This window comes from Telopea speciosissima, chromosome 4 (assembly GCF_018873765.1).
Source record: "Telopea speciosissima isolate NSW1024214 ecotype Mountain lineage chromosome 4, Tspe_v1, whole genome shotgun sequence".
Taxonomy (NCBI): domain Eukaryota; kingdom Viridiplantae; phylum Streptophyta; class Magnoliopsida; order Proteales; family Proteaceae; genus Telopea; species Telopea speciosissima.
The window spans coordinates 46,426,772-46,449,645 of NC_057919.1; positions in this window are offsets into that span (position 1 = coordinate 46,426,772).

Sequence of the window (22,874 nt, forward strand, 5' to 3'; positions counted from 1 at the left end):
GTTGTTGTCATGACCCATCAGTCATGTTACACCTACACTCATGGCATAATTCCACTCACCTTGGTTTGATCCTATCGGTTCAGTTGTTTGTTCAATTTTGGCTGGTATTTGGCTGTGCACCTCGAGCAAGGAATCAAATCCTAAAGTAATAAATTAGAAATGTATTATTTTAATTATTCAAACTATTTTGGATAACCTAGTGTTGGTCTAGGCTCACTGGTCTGACTTGGTACTCAGTCTGAGACCACTTGGAATTCTCTGGGCCTTGCACTGGGCTTTAGACCTATATCCCGGTGCATCATCCGGAGAATGTGGCTTAAGGTCAATATGGTATTTTATCACTATAGTACATGGTTCTAGGTCACAATAGTCTTACACCATAGTCTCTAGGTCAGTAGTGCTGCAGGATCAACACAAACAAGGTTTCCAAGCCCTGCAGGGCCCACTTGGGTACCCAAGGTATTCATAATTATAGACAGATGTGAGGAGGGGTATTTTGGTTATTTTCCATCTCCTTACACTGTTTATAGTCCATATGTGGAGGTCTCCAAACTCATATTTTCAAAACAGTCCACTTTAATTCTCTGGGTGATGTGTGCATCGCCCAGTGCTATCGCCCAGAGATTTCATTTACAAAATTTGTTTGGATTGAAATGAAATTTTAGTTCATTTAGAGACATAATTGGATTATGGTAAATTCTAATAAAATGAAGCCCTATGAATATATTTTTTAGCAAAACTTGAATCAAAGAAATTGAAGATTGGATTATGAAGTTATGTTTTATGCACATGGTTCGGTATAAACTAAGCTATATTCATGGCTGGAACTGAGGTCTAAGCAATTCTAGGTTTGTAAGAGTGTGGATGAAGAGCAATAACATAGGATCCATGACATGCATGCAAGGATCCATGGTTCTATCCTGCAAATCATGGCTTACATTTATAGTTTAGCACGATGGTTAGCCAAATCATGGCTGGAACTTAAGTTCAGGTACATTCCAAGTTTGAGAAGAAGGTAGGAGGTAGGAGGTAGGAGGGAGAGGTTATGCAAGAGGATCATGCATCCTAGCTATTGATTTAAGAATTTCATACATGGTAGCATGCAAGGTAGGAGTTTGGGTTAAATTCTGTAACTGTTTTCCCAAAACAGAATTTTATAAGGAAGGTTTATGAGATGAGAAGATCAGATTTTAGTGGTGTTTACCTTGGGTCTTGAGAGCAAGAGGTGAGCAAGGCTCCTTCTTCTTCTTCTCTTTCTCTTTCTTTTCTTCCTCTTTTCTTTTCTTTCTTCTCCTTCTCTTTATCTTCTTGTTCTCTTCTTTTCAGTTTTGCTGAACTAAACCCAACGAATATGGGTTCTCTTTTATACTTTATTTTATTTTTGATTTATGAGAATACAATTTTACCCCTTCTTTATGATTGAATTAGTTTTACATTATTAGAAGAAAAAGAAGAGGAAGACGAAGTAGAAGAAGAAGTGGAGGAAGAACTTGAGATCTTATTTTTTATTTTGAAGGTAAGGACTCCACTCTCTCTTCCATTTTTCTAAAGAGACTATGGTTGATTTGTCAAACCTATTCTCTTACCCAATTGCCTTAGGATCTAGCTTGAAATCATTCCTCCCTACTCCTAAATTCCTTAATGAAATCTAACTAAGCAAAGTCTCACTAAAACTTAAGATTTAACTATTTTTTTTTTTAATTCAGAATTTATTGTAACTATTACCCAATAGTAATCCTTGATAGTTCCTTTAGGAATCTATGGAAATTAGGCTAAATCACCTCTATTGAGAGCTTGATACTCACCTCTAAGACCACTTATTGACTTTCTATTTAACCCCTCACTTGAATCTAGGAATTTTAATGGCAAATCCTAGATTTGAATCTTATTGGATTATTTATTCATTGAACCCAACAAATCCCTTGATAAGAGTATGGTATTATAACCCTAGGTGGCTTAGTGACCTTTTTCCCCAAGCCGTTATGGCTTAAAATCCAAGTGAAATCAAGTTGGGAGGCTCAAACCTTAGAAATTCGGATTAAGCAGAGGTGGACTCAGGCCAGAATCTATAATAAGAGCCCACACCTATTTTGTTTTCAGGTGGACCCAGTGGTAGACTCAGACCAGAATCCATAATAAGAGCCCACACCTATTCTGTTTTCAGGTGGACCCAATGGTGGACTCAGACCAGAATCCCTAATAAGAGCCCACACCAATTCTATTTTCAGGTGGACCCAGTGGTGGACTCAGACCAGAATCCATAATAAGAGTCCACACCTATTCTGTTTTCAGGTGGACCAGAGGTGGACTCAAACCAGAATCCACCAAAGAGTCCAGTTCAGGTTTTTGGGGCATTTTACCCCGGTTGGACCCAAACACTGTACCTCCACATAAATGGGCTAAAATACCACTTCAAGTTAGGTAGCATGTTCTGTCTTCTATTCTGGGAGATTGATCCCTGTTTAGTAAAATGGCATAACTCCACCATCCAAACTTCATTTGCTCTGATTCTAAGTTTGTTAGAAACTAGATTTATATGGTTTTTTTTATTAGAATAAACCATTTCCCAATTTTGCCCCTATGTGATCCAAAATTTCCAAACAAAATTCTCCATTTTTCCTTCAAATTCTTGTAACTACTGTTAAGCCTAAATGTGATTCTAAACCTAATCTAAACTAATCCTAAGGCTACCCTAGGGTCCCACCAACACTCAAGCATATCATAATACTTGTGTATGACTTAATTATTATAGGCAATAATCATTTGGTCATCAAAATCTATCGGCAACCGTCTCGAAGACTATTTCAATCTCGTAAATGCAAGCATAACAAGGTAAGTGGGGGTAGGCTTTGATTTCTTTTGGGAGTGTTTAATTCATTCTTTGTACTATTGGTTAATGAATCCTATGCATATTTAAATTCTTGTTTTGTTTATGATACTTATTGATTTCATTATTTATGACTTATGGACGTGAACGATGTGATGTGAAATGATATGTAATATAAATCTTTGTATTAGAATAGATGTCGTAGTCGACTTGGAAATGAGTGGTATGGTGTACCATAGTATGAGATGCGGGAGCACTGTACACCTCGTACTATGCCATTTAAATTACATATGGCTAGGGATGTCATTCCTTGGTGCTACAACCCTTACCAGTAGGGGTTCAGGTGTTGGGTGATTATGACTCCCTGTCACTGAGGAGTGTGAAGTACGCCGGGATGGGGTCCTGGCTATGATTATCGGGGTCTACCCATAGGAAGGTATAATACCAATTACCGATGTGGGCTCCATACAACAGTTGAGGTTATGTCTCGGGGAGGTTAAGAAGGAATCGAGAATGTTTCCCGAACTGTTGGCGTAGCACGGACCCGACTTAGGCATTTATTTGTTAGGTGGAAATTAAGATTAAAAATTGAAGCCATGCATTTAGGATTCATGCTTGTGTGTGTGTGGTCTATCCTTTACTTGCTAGGCTTAGTGGAGCTCATCCCTGTGGAATATTTTCTATTAGATTGTCTTGCAGATGAATGTGAAAGTAGTAGGAAGAATTACTTCGAGGCGAAAGCTGACGACCATTGTGAACGTGCTAGTGCAGACCCAGAGGGTTGTGACCCCAATCATGCAGACGATTAGGGTGTCCTTAGAGAACAAGGACTGATGATGTGGTGCTATCTTTATGTTCTATTTTGCTAAATACCATCCTTTTTTATGGATGAGTTTCCACTGTTTATATTTTAGAATAGTTGTGTGTTGGCTCGATGGTCGTGATCTTGGGAATATCGAGCCATTGAAACTTTAATGTAAATAATATATATATATATAGGACTTGTAAATATTTACTTTCCCTGCACTCTGATCAATGTAACACTTGTTATCTCGATATTGTGTGGTGCTTGTGATGTGTATTTAATGCATCTGGATTCTGGAGGTATCTGAATACTTCGGGTATTCTGGTCAACCATCGGAATCCTCCCAGGGGGTGGTTCCTAGGTATGACAAAAGGTGGTATCAGAGCGTGATGCTCTATTTACACTCACAAGCAACGGAAGTGAAAGTAACAACGTCTAGAGCCTGAAAAAAAATTTAAATAACATAAATATAAACGGGGATAAAAGAACACTATAAGGGACTAGCTAGGTGCAAAAGCCGACAATATATAATAATCTAAGATCATAAAATTTTACATTTAGATTTTCTTGCATATAATAAAAGAAAAAGAAAATACAATAAAAGGCAAAAGCGAATAAAACACAAACCTATGCTGAAAAATCCTAGATAAACCTAAACTGGAAAATCCTAGAGATCCTATAGCCTAGGTATACTCCTTTGACAGATCCTGAAAGGGTAAAGGCAGATGGGATTAACTTTGTAATGTTAATACTTATAATTAAAAAAAATTGTATGGACCCCACAAACTCAAATATATATATATATATACAAAAAATAAATAAATAAATAAAAAGTTATGTGATATTTTCTTGAGAATCAAGAACGACGACGTACCTCATCGGTGAATTAACGCCACAAGGAGATTTACAAATGAGTTACACCCTAAGATAAATCGAAGAATACCGTTATGATAATAATAACATTCATGAGCTGAATAATAAACTCGAAAAGATAATCGACAAATTGTAGATATTCACAGACCTAGGTGTGTCGTAATTGAACCCTGACAACCAGGGATTTTGGCGTAATTAAAAGGGGAATAGAATACCTCTAGACTCAAACAACCCGTATCAAAATCTTATTTCATCCACGGTTAGACCAAATCTAGTATTTAAGTTAAGACACACGAGTACACATTTCTACTTAATCCTGCCTCATCATCCTTCTATCTAAACGTTTCGACTGTAAACTCCACATCTTAAATCATACTTTTGTGAAACATATAGTGATTGATTCCATTCTAATATTTAGAGAGTACAAATGTTGTCCCAACATATGAGATATGTCGAATCTTCCTATTGCATCCAAGTAAATATATATATTCCCAATTTTCTTTTCAAAAAGCAATCATGGTTTGAGCTCAACCCAATGACAATGTTTCTCGTGAAGCATGTCCGTTGATTATTCCTGCAAACCATCCTCTCAATGAACCCCTTGCTCAGAACAATAAAATTTCTGTCTCCTCTAAAAGTGCACCTGAGGTTCCTCCTACACCAGTACCTGAGGCCCCTCTAACTGATGCACCTACACCTCCCTCTGTTATGACCGCTAGCGAGGTAGCTGCCATTGTGGCCAATGTGATGCAGTCCATGCAATAGGAACAACGGGCCTTCATGCAAACTATGAGTGCCCAATTTCAAGAAGTAATGTGAGATAAAGAAATAATCGGGACACCTAATCCTACCAAGCTTACAACCCCCACAGCTCCACCAGTGCGTACAGCTCAAGATGCTATTGCTATCATAGGAGATATGATGAAAGATTTCCAACAACAACAGGGATTGTTCATGGGCAATACAATTGCTGCAATGCGACAAAAACAACAGCAGTTCATGATTTGCATGAATTTATAAATTCAAGCTGCACAGTAGGTGCAGGCCGTACCTGGGATTTCTCTTGTACATGACACACCGCCTATGCCCAACAAATCTGGGAAAGAAGGACAAGTAGTTGAGGACATAACACGACAAGGGTATAAGCAGAGACCTATGACCTCACAAGTATCTGGGACACCTAGTAAGGCTCCCACAGGGCCCAATCCTGATTCGACTCCAGTATGCTCTGACGGGAAGGATGAAAATTGACTCAGTCAGTTGGCAAGGTTCACAGCTACATCACGACCGTCTAGTGAGAGCATTCATTGTTTCAGCTATAATCAGTTGGGGCATATCTCCAAGGCTTGTCCGTATCGTAAAGCCAAGCACATATTGCAAGTATACGTTCCCCATCTCAACAAGTCACAACAAGACCGTAGGCCAGAAATGGATCAAACTTTTTAGCCCCCTCGACCAACTACAATTCAAGAATGTTCTCAGCCCATTAGGTTCACACCCAATCCACGTCCCTATGGTCCAATCCGATGTTATGAATGCAATCAAATCGGACACGTGTCCAGAAATTGCCCTCGCCAAAGAGTAGGTGCACCTTCACAGTTTCAACCTACTAACCAACCTTTTCAGCCCCAAAGCAATAGAGTTCAAGAGCAAGAATGTGCCTTGATTGTAGAGGAAGCTGAGGCAAATCCAGCTATGGTGATAGGTACTTTATCCATATCATCCTCACCTGATCGAGTATTAATTAAATTCTGGTACATCACACTTTTCGTTTCCACTGTTTTACGATAAGATGAATGTGCCCTAGAAGAACATAGAACACAAATTAGTCGTTAGCACTCCTGCTAGATAAGTTATGAATTTAAACGAATCTATTGAGAAATATTAGATTCATATCTAGATTCTGGATGGTCGGTAAGAGACCAAGACGTGTAATTAAGTCTCGATAAGGATATACAATCTTGAACCAAATAAATAGAACATTTTAGGCTGAATTCAAGTAAGTTTAAAGTGTACCAAGTAGTTGGTGGTAAATAACAAAATCTAGAAATTAAGAGATGGGTGTTAAGTATAGCCCAGAATAGCCGAGAACGGAAAGAAACCAAAATCGATGGATTTTTAACAAAACCTTGCTCAACAATAGGTATGAGTTGAGTAATGGGTCACCGAATCTCCCCTCTGTCATTGGGAGTGAACAGTAGTGATCCCATCAATACCCTATTCATTCTAAAGTTGAGTCGGGTATTGAAGAACCTAAAGTGAAAGTCTTCATAGGAGGAGTCATGTAATTAAGGTGATAAAAATTATGCCACACAAGCCAAAGCCATTAAAGTATAGATTATTTGGCAAAATACGAAGAGATAGTTTAATTTCTTGAATATATGTTCGAGTTCGTTCTCCCTTAGACCCCCAACACATCAAATTTTGAGGATAAAATCTTTTGTAAGGTGGGAGGTATGTTACACCTGTGCCCAAAAACCAAGGCTAATTTGAACTTTGGTTGTAAGCCCGAAACCCGAACCCTAACCCGAATCCGATTAAAGATCTGGAACCCGAAGTCGTAGCATCAAGTAGGTTATGGAATTTTAGTTGGGTGTTTGAATGGGTAGATGATGAAGAAAGAACCTTTTCGGTAATACGTCACATACTAGTAAAATGACGGATACCTCCCCTGTGTAGTTGCAAGACCCATCGACAGATGTATCGATCGCGGTAAGTTCCACTAAACGACAATTAAACTTAAATATTTTTGGCGAGAGTGTGTTAGAGAAAGTGGGGAAGATCCCCAAAGAAGAACCCTAGGATTTCATAAGCAAAAAGCCATAAATAATGCATCGGAGGCAAGAAAGGATGCAAGCAGAGTCTTTGGTTCAGCCTTGAGTCCGGTGTGGGTTGAACAACGGGGGACATCGGGTTCACGCACGGATTCACATCCAGGCTTGGATCCGGCCTTGTATCCGATGCGGGTTAGATACTAAATTTTAAGAATTTTGTGTAATATATTATTATATGTATTTAAATGGATTATGTTATAATAATGCTACTATAGTTTAAGATGTATTATAATATTATTTTAATATAAGTTACATACAATATAATAATATGGTGTTTATGTTTATATCTATATATATGTATATATATGATTTAATTATTTATGTAGCACATGGGTTATGTTGTATCACTTAAACAAATAGTGAGGCAGGAGGTGGCTAAGGTAGAATGTGGTGGCTTGTTGGACAAAGAGTGAAGTAGGAGGTGGGTAAGAATGGAAGTAGAGGTTTGACGGACAAAGCCACCTAGCTAGCCCATGCAAGGTGGAGGTGTCATTTTATGAGATTTAGCAATAGTTACCTAACTAAACTAGAGACTCAAACGATTAAATTAGTTTTACATTATTGGAAGAAAAAGAAGAGGAGGAGGAAGAAGAAGAAGTGGAGGAAGAACTTGAGATCTTATTTTTTATTTTGAAGGTAAGGACTCCACTCTCTCTTCCATTTTTCTAAAGAGACTATGGTTGATTTGCCAAACCTATTCTCTTACCCAATTGCCTTAGGATCTAGCTTGAAATCAGTCTTCCCTACTCCTAAATTCCTTAATGAAATCTAACTAAGCAAAGTCTCACTAAAACTTAAGATTTAACTATTTTTTTTTCAAATTCAGAATTTATAGTAACTATTACCCAATATTAATCCTTGATAGTTCCTTTAGGAATCTATGGAAATTGAGCTCAATCACCTCTACGGGGAGCTTGATGCTCACCTCTAAGACCACTATTGACTTTCTATTTAACCCCTCACTTGAATCTAGGAATTTTAATGGCAAACCCTAGATTTGGATCTTATTGGAAGATTTGTTCATTGAACCCAACAAATCCCTTGATAAGAGTATGATATTATGACCCTAGGTGGCTTAGTGACCTTTTTCCCCAAGCCCTTATGGCTTAAAACCCAAGTGAAATCATGTTGGGAGGCTCAAACCTTAGAAATTCAGATTAAGCAGAGGTGGACCCAGAGGTGGACTCAGGCCAGAATCCATAATAAGAGCCCACACCTATTCTGTTTTCAGGTGGACCCAGTGGTGGACTCAGACCAGAATCCATAATAAGAGCCCACACCTATTCTGTTTTTAGGTGGACCCAATGGTGGACTCAGACCAGAATCCCTAATAAGAGCCCACACCAATTCTATTTTCAGATGGACCCAGTGGTGGACTCAGACCAGAATCCATAATAAAAGTCCACACCTATTCTGTTTTCAGGTGGACCAGAGGTGGACTCAGACCAGAATCTACCCAAGAGTCTAGTTCAGGTTTTTGGGGCATTTTACCTCTATTGGACCCAAGCACTGTGCCTCCATATAAATGGGCTAAAATACCACTTCAAGTTTGGTAGAATGTTCTGTCTTCTATTCTAGGAGATTGATCCCTATTCAGTAAAATGGTATAACTCCACCATCCAAACTTCATTTGCTCTGATTCTAATTTTATTATAAACTAGATTCATAGGGCTTCTTTTGTTAGAATAAACCATTACCCAATTTTTCCCCTATGTGATCCAAACTTTCCATACAAAATTCCTCATTTTTCCTTTAAATTCTTGTAACTACCATTAAGCCTAAATGTGATTCTAAACCTAATCTAAACTAATCCTAAGGCTACCCTAGGGTCCCACCAACACTCAAGCATATCCTAATTCTTGTGTTTGACTTAATGATTATAAAGAATAATTATTTGGTCATCAAAACCTATTGGCAACTGTCTCGAGGACTATGTCAATCTCACAAACGCAAGCATAACAAGGTAAGTGGGGGTAGGCTTTGATTTTTTTTGGGAGTGTTTAATTCATTCTTAGTACTATTGGTTAATGAATCATATGCATATTTAATATCATGTTTTGCTTATGATACTTATTGATTTTATTATTATTTATGACTTATGGACATGAACAATGTGATGTGAAATGATATGCAATATGAATCTTCATGTTAGAATAGATGTCGTAGTCTGCTTGGAAATGAGTGGTATGGTGTGTCGTAGTATGGGATGCGAGAGCATTGTACACCTCATACTATGCCATTTAAATTGCATATGGCTAGGGATGTCATTCCTTGGTGCTACAACCCTTACCAGTAGGGGTTCAGGTGTTGGGTGATCATGACTCCCTGTCACTGAGGAGTGTGAAGTACGCCGGGATGGGGTCCTGGCTATGATTATCGGGGTCTGCCCACGGGAAGGTATAATACCAACGACTGATGTGGGCTCTAGACAAAAATTGAGGGTCTCGGGGAGGTTAAGAAGGAACTGAGATTGTTTCCCGAACTGTTGGTGTAGAACGGACCCGACTTAGGCATTTGTTTGTTAGGTGAAAATTAAGATTAAAAATTGGACCCATGCATTTAAGATTCATGCTTGTGTGTGTGTGGTCTATCCTTTACTTGCTGGGCTCAGCGAAGCTCACCCATGTGGAATATTTTCTTTTAGATTGTCTTGCAGATGAATGTGAAAGTAGTAGGAAGAATTACTTCGAGGCGGAGGCCAATGACCACCATGAACGTGCTGGTGCAGACCGAGAGGGTTGTGACCCTAATCATGCAGACGATTAGGGTGTCCTTGGAGAACAAGGACTGATGATGTGGTGCTATCTTTGTCACACCCCAAACCACCCCTAGGAGGATTGGGTAGGTGACCCGAATTGCATAACGCCAATCTGCCAAATCCCATGGATCTAAAAGCAGTGCTTAGATTCACGAAACCACATTCATTCACTTAACCAAGGGCAAGATCTGAGTGCTGCAGATAAACTATAATTTCAATAATAAAGGAAGCATAGCGATATGGGGAAATGATGATAATATATACATAAGTAAGTTTGTACATTTCCCACCAACCCATAAACATAGAAACAAAGCTGACAAGAACAGAACTACATACATAAATACATACAGGGTGAGCATACTCAACCCCAAAAAGAAAAGAAAGTAAAAAATACAACAGATCCACAGTCAGAATGGGGATAAACTCCTAACTAAAACGAAAAGGAGTCCCCAAGACAAAAAGCATCAGATGCGCTCCTCAACGGTCTTCTTCAATGACCACCGAGAAAGTACACAAGATCCGTATGACCTCCGTCGAAGTCCACACCAACATCATCGTAACAACCAGGACTCTCCTCCTCGAGATGAGCCTCAATGCCACAGCGGCATCGATCTGTAATCATCTAAGAAAACATTGTATAACAGAGTGTGAGCCCCACCGAGCTCTTGAGCAAATCATATCATCATGCATGCACATGCAATCACAATTCACAGTTTATATGATCCTACACGATATGCAAGTCCAATTTATTTATTAGCCACCTAGCAATACAACTAAGTCAGGTCTGTGCTACTACAATCCTCAATACATCTATCCCTGCTGCGGGCTTCTAACCCCTTCCCGCGATACACCCATTGAGTTGTCGGAGAGGACCAGTTAGCTCCCGCATCAGTCACCAAGGTCAGCCCGACCAGCCCTCTGTGATTAACCTGTAGGGCAATCCATTTCTTTTCTCTTTTCTTTTCTTTTCTTTGGCTTACAGTCCATATTCACCATTCCGGTGTTCTTTCATTTCTTTTCAATCACCATTCTGGTGTTCTTTCATTTCTTTTCATTTCTTTTCTCATATTCATATGGTTACCCTCATAGGCATCCAACACCTAAACCCCTATTGGCAAGGGTGCGTAGCACGGGTGATGAAACTCTAGCCCCATGTCTATAAGGCATCGTATGAATTGAGTGGTGTCAACTGCATCCCATTCTACGAGCTACCATAGACCTCTTCTCCAAGCCGACTACGGCCTCTAATCTAACATTCACAATCATCATAAAGAATTCACAGTGCTGATCAACACACAGTCATTATACAATGATTTGAGTAACTTTAATCAGAAGTAAGTAACACAGCATTCATTATTAAAATTCTTATTTTGCCGGCATAATATCATAATTACACATGCACATATGATAATATTATTCACTCACCTGAGTTGGGTTCTAAGACCTCGGTTGCAAACTCAGTTAGGGTACTGTGTAGCCCCAGGGATGGTCTACCTTTTGATCCCAAAGCCAGATCATCATTCCAGCAATTTTCCATTCACTGGGCGATGTTTGCATCGCCCAGTGCATCTCCCAGAGGCTGCAATTGACAAATGGGCTGAGATTCCAAGGTGGGGCTTCTTGGGTAGTGTGCTCAACATCATCCCATGCATGTTAGGGTACTGTGTAGCCCCAGGGATGGTCTACCTTTTAATCCAAATGGATCCTCCATCAGATCCACCGTTTGGCTGCCAGAGGCTGCTCAGATAACCCAGTGAATAGTATCACAGGGTTTTCTCTACATTTGGAATTCGATTCCAGCCACATGCAAGGCTGGAAATGGTTGCAAAATAGTGGTTCAAGGCTGCAACCACTTAGGGTATGGTCTCTACAGCTATGGCTTGCATCCAGGGCTCCAAATCATAGAGCAACAGGGCATCTAGGCAGCGCAGCTGTGCACAGCCAGAATCGGCTCCAAAGAACAGCAAAACAGAATTATAAAATTAAGTAAATAACTTAGATCTACCATGCTCAAGGCTTGTATGGTAGATCAAGAGCTGTTCTGGGCAAACCCTAGCTGTTCAGGGCTGCCCAGGGAGCAAAAACACATCAAGCATAGAGAAGAAATGGGGACAGCAGGCATATACAAGTATTTTTATACCTAAACAAGTCCAAGAAAGCTCAAACCAGGCTGGGTGCAGGGCTGCAGCAGCTCCTCCTCCTTCCTCCTTCTTTCTTCTTCTCCTTCCTCTTCTTTCTCTCCTTTCTCTCCTCTTTCTCTCCTACGGTTTCTCTTAGAGCTGAAAACTCTAAATGAGCCCAAAGCTCCCTTATTTATAGACCAAGGCCAACTAAGGTCTGTTTGGCCAGCTGAGTCCTCTTTTAAAAATGCATTTTTAGCCTAATTCACAACCATTCTGAGCTCTGTGGTGGGGTCCACTCTAAACTAGGGGTATGAGGTGGTCCCTCAGACTCCCCTCTATCTTTGGAGGGTTCCATGTCCATATTGGGTGGTCCCCATAATTAAAAATCAGTAAAAATGTACTATTTCACTCACTGGGCGATGTCACTGGGCCTTGCTGCATCGCCCAAAGAATTCCAGCAAGCTGAAATTCAATGGGGCTGCACTAGGGTTTGACCCTTGGTCAGGGTATTGTCCCCACATGCCTTATAAGAGATTTTAAACATTTTTATAGAGGTGGGTCCCACTGTTTGGGGAGGGGAGAGATTACTTAGAGTTCCAGCCATATATCAGGCTGTGAGTTGCCCAATTGTAGGGTTTTGCTATCCATCTTCTGACAGGCATATAGGATGATCCACACAGGGTTTCCTCATCAATCCAAACCACTGGAGTGATACTCCACAGTGTTTTTGGTTGCCTGATCAGGGGTTCCTGTCCTTCAATCAAAATTCCAGTCAGCCAGGGGTAGGGTTTGACATTTCTCCCCACCTTACAAAAATTTCATCCTCGAAATTTGCTTACCATGCATTTCGAAGAGTTGAGGATACTTCTCTTTCATTTCTTCTTCACGTTCCCATGAAGCTTCCTCAACTGGGTTGTTTCCCCATTGAACCTTTAAAAAAATTACGGTGCGGTTACGGAGGTTATGCTCCTTTTTGTCCAATATCTCCGTGGGTTGTTCTTCGTAGGTCATATCCACATCCAACTGTTCAAGTTCAGTTGACAGTACATGTGTCGGGTTGTTAATGTACTTTCTTAGCATTAACATATGAAAAACATCGTGGATGCCCGATAAGGATGGTGCTAATGCCAATCGATAGGCTACGGGTCCCACTCTATTGAGTATTTCATAAGGACTAATGAATCTTGGGCTCAACTTGCCTTTCTTGTTAAATCGTAGCAATCCTTTAGTTGGAGATACTCGAAGGAATACTTTTTCTCCGACTTCAAACTCAATGTCCTTCCTTCTATTATCCGCATAACTTTTCTGTCTTAACTAGGCTGTCTTGATGTTTTTTCTTATAATATCCACTTTATCGCAGATCGCTTGTATCATTTCAGGTCCGAGATATCTTCGTTTGCCAACTTCATCCCAATATAACGGAGTTCTACATTTTCATCCATACAATGCTTCAAATGGTGCCATGCCAATGGTGGAGTGATAGCTATTATTGTATGCAAATTCCACCAGAGGTATGTGAGTAGTCCAACTGTCATTCATTTCCAAAACATAGGCTCCAAGCATGTCCTCCAGAGTCTGAATAGTTCTTTCTGATTGTTCGTCCACCTGCGGATGGAAAGCTGTGCTAAGATTTAGTTTAGATCCCAATGGCTTCTGCAAACTTTGTCAAAACCTTGAGGTGAACCGAGGATCTCTGTGAGACACAATACTGACAGGCACGCCATGTAAGCGGACTATGTTGTCAATATATATGCGGGCAAGCTTTTCCATTGGGTAAATTATCTTGATCGGTATGAAGTGTGTCGCCTTTGTTAGTCCGTCTACAATCACCCAAATTGCATTCATGCCCTTCCTGGTGTTGGGCAGATTTGTCACGAAATCCATAGTGATTCTTTCCCACTTCCACTTAGGTATGGGAAGTGGCTGCAACAATCCATACGGTCAATGTCTCTCTGCTTTTATCTGTTGACAGGTGAGGCACTTGGACACGTATATTGCTATGGTCTCCTTCATTCCCATCCACCAGTAATACATCTTCAAATCTTTGTACATCTTTGTACTCCCGGGGTGGATTGTGTAGGGTGAGTTGTGCGCCTCTTTAGGGATTCGGTCTTGGACATCAAAATCATCAAGCACGCACAGTCTATCTCAAAATTTCAATGCACCATCATGGGCCAAGGAAAAATTTGGGTCCTTATGGACACCTTGTTGAACTTCCCAAATTATCTTGGCCAGCTCGGGGTCCAATGGTTACTTCGTAATTATTTCCTCTCGTATCGACGGCTGTAGGTCCATAGCTGCTAATTGCATAGCCGTTCCTTCGATCACGAGTTCCAGATCAAATTTTTGACCTTCTTCTATTAACTGCTCACTTACAATTAAGGATGCGAGGGTTGCAGTCTGGGATTTTCTGCTTAATGCATCCGCAACAACGTTGGCCTTGCCGGGGTGGTACTGGATTTCACAATCATAGTCTTTCACCAATTCCAACCACCATCTCTGTCTCATGTTCAACTCCTTCTGGGTGAAGAAATACTTCAAACTTTTATGGTCGCTGAAGATTTCACTCTTCTCACCGTACAGGTAATGTCTCCATATCTTCAATGCGAAAACTATCGCCGCCAATTCTAAGTCATGTGTGGGGTAGTTCTTCTCGTGTTCCTTTAATTGTCTGGAGGCGTAGGCAACTACTTTACCTCTTTGCATCAGGATGCCACCCAATCCCGTTCTGGATGCGTCGGTGTATACCACCATTCCTCCGGTGCCATCCGAGATGGTTAGAACCGGAGCTGTTACCAAACGGTTCTTCAATTCTTGAAAACTTTTCTCACACGCTTCATTCCATTCAAACTTGGCTCCCTTCTTTGTGAGTTTTGTCATTGGTGCCGAAATACGTGAGAAATTTTCAATAAATCGTCGGTAATATCTGGCCAATCCTAAGAAGCTTCGTATCTCAGTGGCACTCTTCGGAGTTTCCCATTCAAGAACTGCTTTCACCTTGCCTGGGTCTACTTTAATGCCATCCTTGGTGACGATGTGTCCCAAGAATCCGATCTGGTGAAGCCAAAATTCACATTTGCTGAATTTGGCGAAAAGCTGGTGTTCTCGCAATCGCTGCAACACGAAAGTAAGGTGTCGCGTGTGTTCTTCCTCATTCTTAGAGTACACCAAGATGTCATCAATGAATACTATGATGAACTTATCTAGCACGTCATGGAATACTCTATTCATCATTTTTTGAGTTAAAAAATTACCGCAAGCGTACGGGTCAATCGTAGCTACGGGTCGAACACGAGGAGATATACGCCACTCTATTTAACTAACTTAAAAGTAATGCAAAGTGAACCAGATTAAAGTGTTAAATTAAACTAACTAAACTAATGAAAATTAATGCATCCTCACTCATAAGCATCTAACAAAATTAAGAGATTAAATTGACGTCCTAACACATGAGCATCTAACTTATCAAACTAACGCAAATTGGAAGGAATAAAAATAAACTATAAAACTAACGCAAATTGAACATAATGAAAGTGCAGCCACACATCCACAACCACATAAACAAAATAACCACATAAAAAAAAGAAATAAAAGAAATAAAGGGAGAAGAAGAAGAAGAATGAATGAATGAGATAGAGGAGAGGGAGAATGAGATTGAGAGTTTAGAGAATGCAAACCTAGATGTGCTTGAACCAGATTAATTGAAGAAGCTTGAATAAATACTTGCATGAACTTACCATGACCTCCTCTTCTAAATCTCCAAGTCTTGTCATCAACATAGGAGCTTAGACTAGGACGCTTTAAACTAAAACTATTACAACCATATTGAAGACATTAAAGCATAAACTAATCCTATTACAACCATTAACTAATCTTATGAAAGCAAAATTAAGAATTTGAAAAACTAATCTTATGAAATCAAACTAAGAACTAAAGCCAAAAATAAGAGAAGAAGAGAAAATTTCACTAAGTGAATGAGCTAAAAATTACACTAAAAACTGAATTAAAATTGAACTAGAGACTAACTAAAAACTGAACTAAAAAACTAACCTGTTACAACCCAAAGGGCAAGGGGTATTTATAGGGAGAAGAGAGGAGAAGAGAGAAGAGGGAAGTGTAGGAGAAATATTCCCTAAGAAAAGAGAATATTTTCTTCTCCTTCCTCTTTTACAATGCCTTGAATCCTAAGAAAAAAGAAAAAAATAGAAAGAAGAAGAAGAGAAAATTGTTTACATAGACCTTCTATTTCTAGAAAAGTAAACTTTCAATTCTAACAAGTGCTTCATTTTCTTTGTAGATATCTTTTCCAAGCAATAAAATCAAAGCATCTTTGATTTTTCAACCTTCCATAGATGAAAAAATATAAATCTATCCCAAGTAGAATTTCAGAAGTGCCCTTGAGAAGTTGGAGGAGAGAGAGAGTAAGGGTAATGACTAGGATTCCTTCAAGAATAAATAAAATATCCATTTTGTCTTTCAGAAAACGTGGAGCATGGGGTGCTTATATAGGCCTCACCATTGTGGTCCTTGTGAAAAATCACCCAAAATAGACCAAAATTTCGTCCAATTTGGAGTTCGAGAGCCCAAGATATCTCAAGTTGAATTTGGACTGTCCAGAGCCCTCCAAATGGAATCTTTCGGGTATAGGAAAGTAACTTCTGATAATTTCGTTAAGGCCCCTAGAATCCGAACTTCCGCTTCACTTTATCCCCGTCTGACTGTCAATAATTACAAATAAACCCCTACAGACCATTTTTGCACTTCGTTACGGAAACGGCCGTAACTTCTTCGTTTCAACATGGAATCAAGTGCCGTTTGAACCGTTACGAAGCTGACTCGATGGGCTACGTATCCAAACCATTAATATCTCTAAAAAGCTTAAAAACATTTTCTTAGCATCATCTCCTCCATTTTCACAAGAATTCACCTAAACCTTGAAAAGCACAAGAAAGCACCGAGCAACTCTGTCCAATGTGGTAAAATGTATGCTTTATGCCCTAAAATTTCACACATAAATGTGCTCATCAGATTCCCCCACACTTAAACGTTACTTGTCATCAAGTAAAGCAAAAGAAAAACTAACCTAGAATGCAGAAAATCCTAACTCACTTTCGTAGGAATCACGATTGCACTTAGCATGTGCAACAAGCCTTCAAACCCCTAGGTTACCCCTAGTGGACGAGTTGTGTCTCATGAGTGTTTACAGTGAATATACACCCAAAATTCAATTGTAAATGAATCATGTAAATTTTAATCATGGCATAAGCAGGACAGTGCACATAATCCCAAAAAGTGCTCAACTAAAGATCAAGGAGCCAAAGGTTCCCCCACACTTGAATTTTATCACCCCACATCAATTCAAGTAACAAGCATGCATCAAGTTCAAGGGATCTCCTTATATTTTCTGAACACTACTCACCTTCAAGTAGACCACTCATTATATCAATGGAACCAAAGACTTAGGCTTTGAGCATTTTTTACCATACTTTCTTTTTCAGGCATTAAGGCAAAAACTTTTTTTTCTTTCTCAACAACAAACTCTTTTTCTACTCCACTACTGTTCTCTGAATAACATGGTGGAGCATACACCAGACACCCAAATACTTGGTAGCTTTGCTTTTTGCATATATCCATACGACATTGAGACATTGATGCAAGAGGTTTTTTTTTTTTTTTGAGTTTCCTTCCAAGGAATTTCGATCAAGTCACCCTGCTTCATGAGGCACAGTGCCCTGTCTAGTCCCAAGGAATTCCACTTTCTTTTTTGTTCCTTTTTTTTTTTTTTTCTTTTTTTTTTTTCATTCACTTCCACTTTCATGCCTTGCCTTGCCACAAACAAATTGGTCTCAACTACTAGTCAAAAGATCAAAAGGTCCATAAAATACATAGAGTAATCTAGCCATCAAATGAAATAGCACTCATATTTTCCAATTCAATCCCCATTACCGGATACAAACTAATTACAGTTCTTGAAAAGGGATTTCTTTATTATTTCGCATGCTAGGGCACCTAATTCCCTTTCTCTCTCGCTTCACAATCAAAGAGAAGTATGCACAAAACCTAACTATTGCCACAATCAAAATTCACCAATTAAGCCCAACATCCCACCCACACTTAATTCAAGCAGTGTCATCAATGCATGCATAAAAAGAAAATAAGGACAAGGGAGGAGATGAAGGGGCTTACCAGATATAATCAACAAAGAGGATCATGAAGAGTCATAAGCTCTACAAAAATTGCTAGGAGCAGCAATAGAAATCTCAATCCATGGCTAGTAAATGGAGAAATAGCTTCAGAACCAGAAAACACTTGACCATGAATTTTAGTAAAGCGAGAAATAATACGAAAGTTAAGCACAACTGAGAAATATCCAATAAAAAAATCTATCCTCATGGGACAGTGAAAAATGAAGGCAATAAAACTCAGGCCATAAATCCTTCCCTTCTCTCCCATTTGCAATGTAGAACACCTATCATTCTTTGAAAAACCAACCAAAAATGGATCACAATAAGCATAAAAAGGATTATGAATAACCTCATCTAAATAATCATAAAAAATTGGAGGTTTACTCAAATCAATCCTAGCAATACAACTATCCTCTCTTCGCATAACTTGGTTTGCCAAATAAAGATCATGGAAATATGCTTGAAAGGCATTATGACTAATATTGTCCTCCTCAATAAAATCGTCAAACCTAGGAGGTTTGGACAAATCAACATGTGAGACAATGGAATCCTCAAAATGACATTTATCTAAGTTTTTTAAAGAGAGAGGGGTAGATCGAATTTCCTAGGTTTCTATGTTATTCTGAAAATTTGATTCTAAATCAATAAAAACACTAGGCTCACTAAAATCAGAAATTTCAGGAAAAAGTTGGACTTCCCAAGGTAGCTCATCAAATCTCGCTTCACTAATATCCTGAGGAGACTCAAATCTTAACAAATACATCATCATGAAAAGTAGCTTGTTGGGAATGACTCTCATTAACCTCAAACTGGGGTAGTGGACTTTCAATATCATTAAACTGGGGATGGGGCGGTTCAGGCTGACTATGTAATGTACCCGTTTCCTCCTCTTGCACCATGGTTATCAGTTGAGAGAGTTGCTTCTCCATGGTATTTTGGCTTATTGTGAGAAGGTCTATGTATTTCTCAAGCTCATTCAGTCTAGCCTCCTCACCCATATTTTGAAACTCAAGGGGTTGGTGATATGGTTCAAGGAGAGGTGGCCCATTGAGATTTAATGGAGGGTTGGGCATTGGAGGACCAAGCTGACCATGATATTGGAAATTGGGTGGTCCAACTTGGTTATTCCATTGATCCTATAAGAAATCGGGATGATCACTCCACCCCTGATTGTAAGTGCCAAAAGAATTGTATTGAAATTGAGGACTCACATTCTCATCACCATAGCTACCCCCATAAAGATTAGAGCATCCTTCCATAACATGAATTGTCTGGGCAAGTGACCAATCAAAATTTCCCGAAAGCCCATAGTTGGGTTGGAGAGCAAAATTGTACTGAGGTGGTGCAAAATTGTTCTCTATCTCACTACTTTTGGCTTCCCTAACCTATTTAAACATTTCCTCCAAAATCATGGTTGCCTTAGCATAGGTCCATCTTTCCCCCAAAGTCTTATATGGAAGTGCATCTCCCATTATTCTAAATTAACCACCTATCACAAATTGAGGTCTCCCATAAAAAAAAGTTTAAAGAAAAATAAAAGACTAGAAAAAAAAATACTAAAAATAAGAGGGAGCCCAAGGTAGATAGTGCATCTATCCCTCAGAAATCTAAACAATGGTTCCGAAGCTGTAAGGTTGCCATATAGGCTGACAGCAAGGGAACCCGTATAGTCTTCACGAGCCACCTACGGACGACTCCAAATGGATTCTGATGTAGGGTGGAGGGCTACTATACGTTTATGTTTCCAACGCTCTCACTATGTTGCTTTCCTGTTATCAAGAGTGGTCACCTCCAAAGATAAGTCACATGCCAATCCAAACTACCCAACGAATCAAGGGGCACCAAGATTGGTTAGGTTTGGACATATGAAGGACTTTAGATTGGGCGCACACGAGGAGAAAGAGAAGAAACTAAAGCACTTCGAATTACTTAAAAATCAAAAAAATAAAGTGGTCAATAATCTCCCTAGCAACAGCGCCAAAAACTTGTTTGAGTTAAAAAATTATCGCAAGCGTATGGGTCAATCGTAGCTACGGGTCGAACACGAGGAGATATACGCCACTCTATTAAACTAACTTAAAAGTAATGCAAAGTGAACCAGATTAAAGTGTTAAATTAAACTAACTAAACTAATGAAAATTAATGCATCCTAACTCATAAGCATCTAACAAAATTAAGAGATTAAATTGACGTCCTAACACATGAGCATCTAACCTATCAAACTAACGCAAATTGGAAGGAATAAAAACAAACTATAAAACTAACGCAAATTGAAAGTAATGAAAATGCAGCCACACATCCACAACCACATAAAAAAAAGAAATAAAAGAAATAGAGGGAGACGAAGAAGAAAGAAAGAAAGAATGAGATTGAGAGTTTAGAGAATGCAAACCTAGATGTGCTTGAACCGGATTAATTGAAGAAGCTTGAATGAATACTTGCATGAACTTACCATGGCCTCCTCTTCTAAATCTCCAAGTGTTGTCATCAACATAGGAGCTTAGACTAGGAAGCTTTAAACTAAAACTATTATAATCATATTGAAGACATTAAAGCATAAACTAATCCTATTACAACCATTAACTAATCTTATGAAAGCAAAATTAAGAATTTAAAAGAACTAATCTTATGAAATCAAACTAAGAACTAAAGCCAAAAATAGGAGAAGAAGAGAAAATTTCACTAAGTGAATGAGCTAAAAGTTACACAAAAATCTGAATTAAAATTGAACTAGAAACTAACTAAAAACTGAACTAAAAAACTAACCTGTTACAACCTAAAGGGCAAGGGGTATTTATAGGGGGAAGAGAGGAGAAGAGAGAAGAGGGAAGTGTAGGAGAAATATTCCCTAAGAAAAGAGAATATTCTTTTCTCCTTCCTCTTTTACAATGCCTTGAATCCTAAGAAAAAAGAAAAAAATAGAAAGAAGAAGCAGAGAAGATTGTTTACATAGACCTTCTATTTTTAGAAAAGTAAACTTCCAATTCTAACAAGTGCTTCCTTTTCTTTGCAGATATCTTCTCCAAGCAATAAAATCAAAGCATCTTTGATTTTTCAACCTTCCATATATGAGAAAATATAAATCTATCCCAAGTAGAATTTCAGAAGTGCCCTTGAGAAGTTGGAGGAGAGAGAGAGCAAGGGTGATGACTAGGATTCCTTCAAGAATAAATAAAATACCTATTCTGTCCTTCAGAAAACGTGGAGCATGGGGTGCTTATATAGGCCTCACCATTGTGTTCCTTGCGAAAAATCACCCAAAATAGATCCAAATTTCGTCCAATTTGAAGTTTCGGGAGCCCAAGATATCTCAAGTTGAAGTTGGACTGTCCAGAGCCCTCCAAATGGAATCTTTCGGGTACAGGAAAGTAACTTTTGATAATTGCGTTAAGGCCCCTCAAATCCGAACTTGCGCTTCACTTTATCCCGTCCGACTGTCAATAATTACAAATAAACCCCTATAGACCATTTTCGCGCTTCGTTACAGTAACGGCCGTAACTTCTTCGTTTCAACTCAGAATCAAGTGCCGCTTGAACCGTTACGAAGCTGACTCGATGGGCTACGTATCCAAGCCATTAACATCTCTAAACAGCTTAAAAACATTTCCTTAGCATTATCTCCTCCATTTTCACAAGAATTCACCTAAACCCTAAAAAGCACAAGAAAGCACCGAGTAACTCTGTCCAATGTGGTAAAATGTATGCTTTATGCCCTAAGATTTCACACATAAATGTGCTCATCAATCATGTCCATGAATGCTGCCGGGGCGTTGGTTAACCTGAACAACAAAACCAGGAATTCGTAATGCCCGTATCGAGTTCTGAACGCCGTCTTATGGATATCACCGCTCTTGATCTTCAATTGATGGTATCCCGACCTAAGATCGATTTTGAAGAAAACTCGTGCTCCTTGTAACTGATCGAATAAGTCATCGATATGCGGCAGCGGATATCGATTCTTGATAGTCAGCTTAGTTAACTTGCAGTAGTCGATACACAACCGCATACTTCCATCTTTCTTTTTAACAAACAGCACAGGTGCTCCCCAGGGTGATACTCTGGGTCATATAAATCCTTTCTTCAGCAGGTCTTGAAGTTAAACCTACAACTCTTTCAGTTTGATTGGCACCATCCGGTATGGTGTCTTGGATACCGGTGCTGCACCAGGAATTAAATTGATCGCGAATTCTATATTGCGGTCAGGCGGTAGCTGCGCCAGATCTTCTGGAAAGACACTCAAAAATTCTCTGACGACATCTAGTTCCTCCAATGGTTTTATCTTTGCCTCTGTGTCTATTACTGTGGCCAAAAAGCCTTGGCATCCATCGTCAAGCAACTTTCACGCCTGGAGGGCTGACAAAGTTATTCTCCTGGGTTTCTTCTTGGGTTCACTTTGATAGGTGAAAGTTGACCCATCTTTCAAGTTGAACATTATCTTCTTTTCCGCACACAAGACGTTTGCACCATAG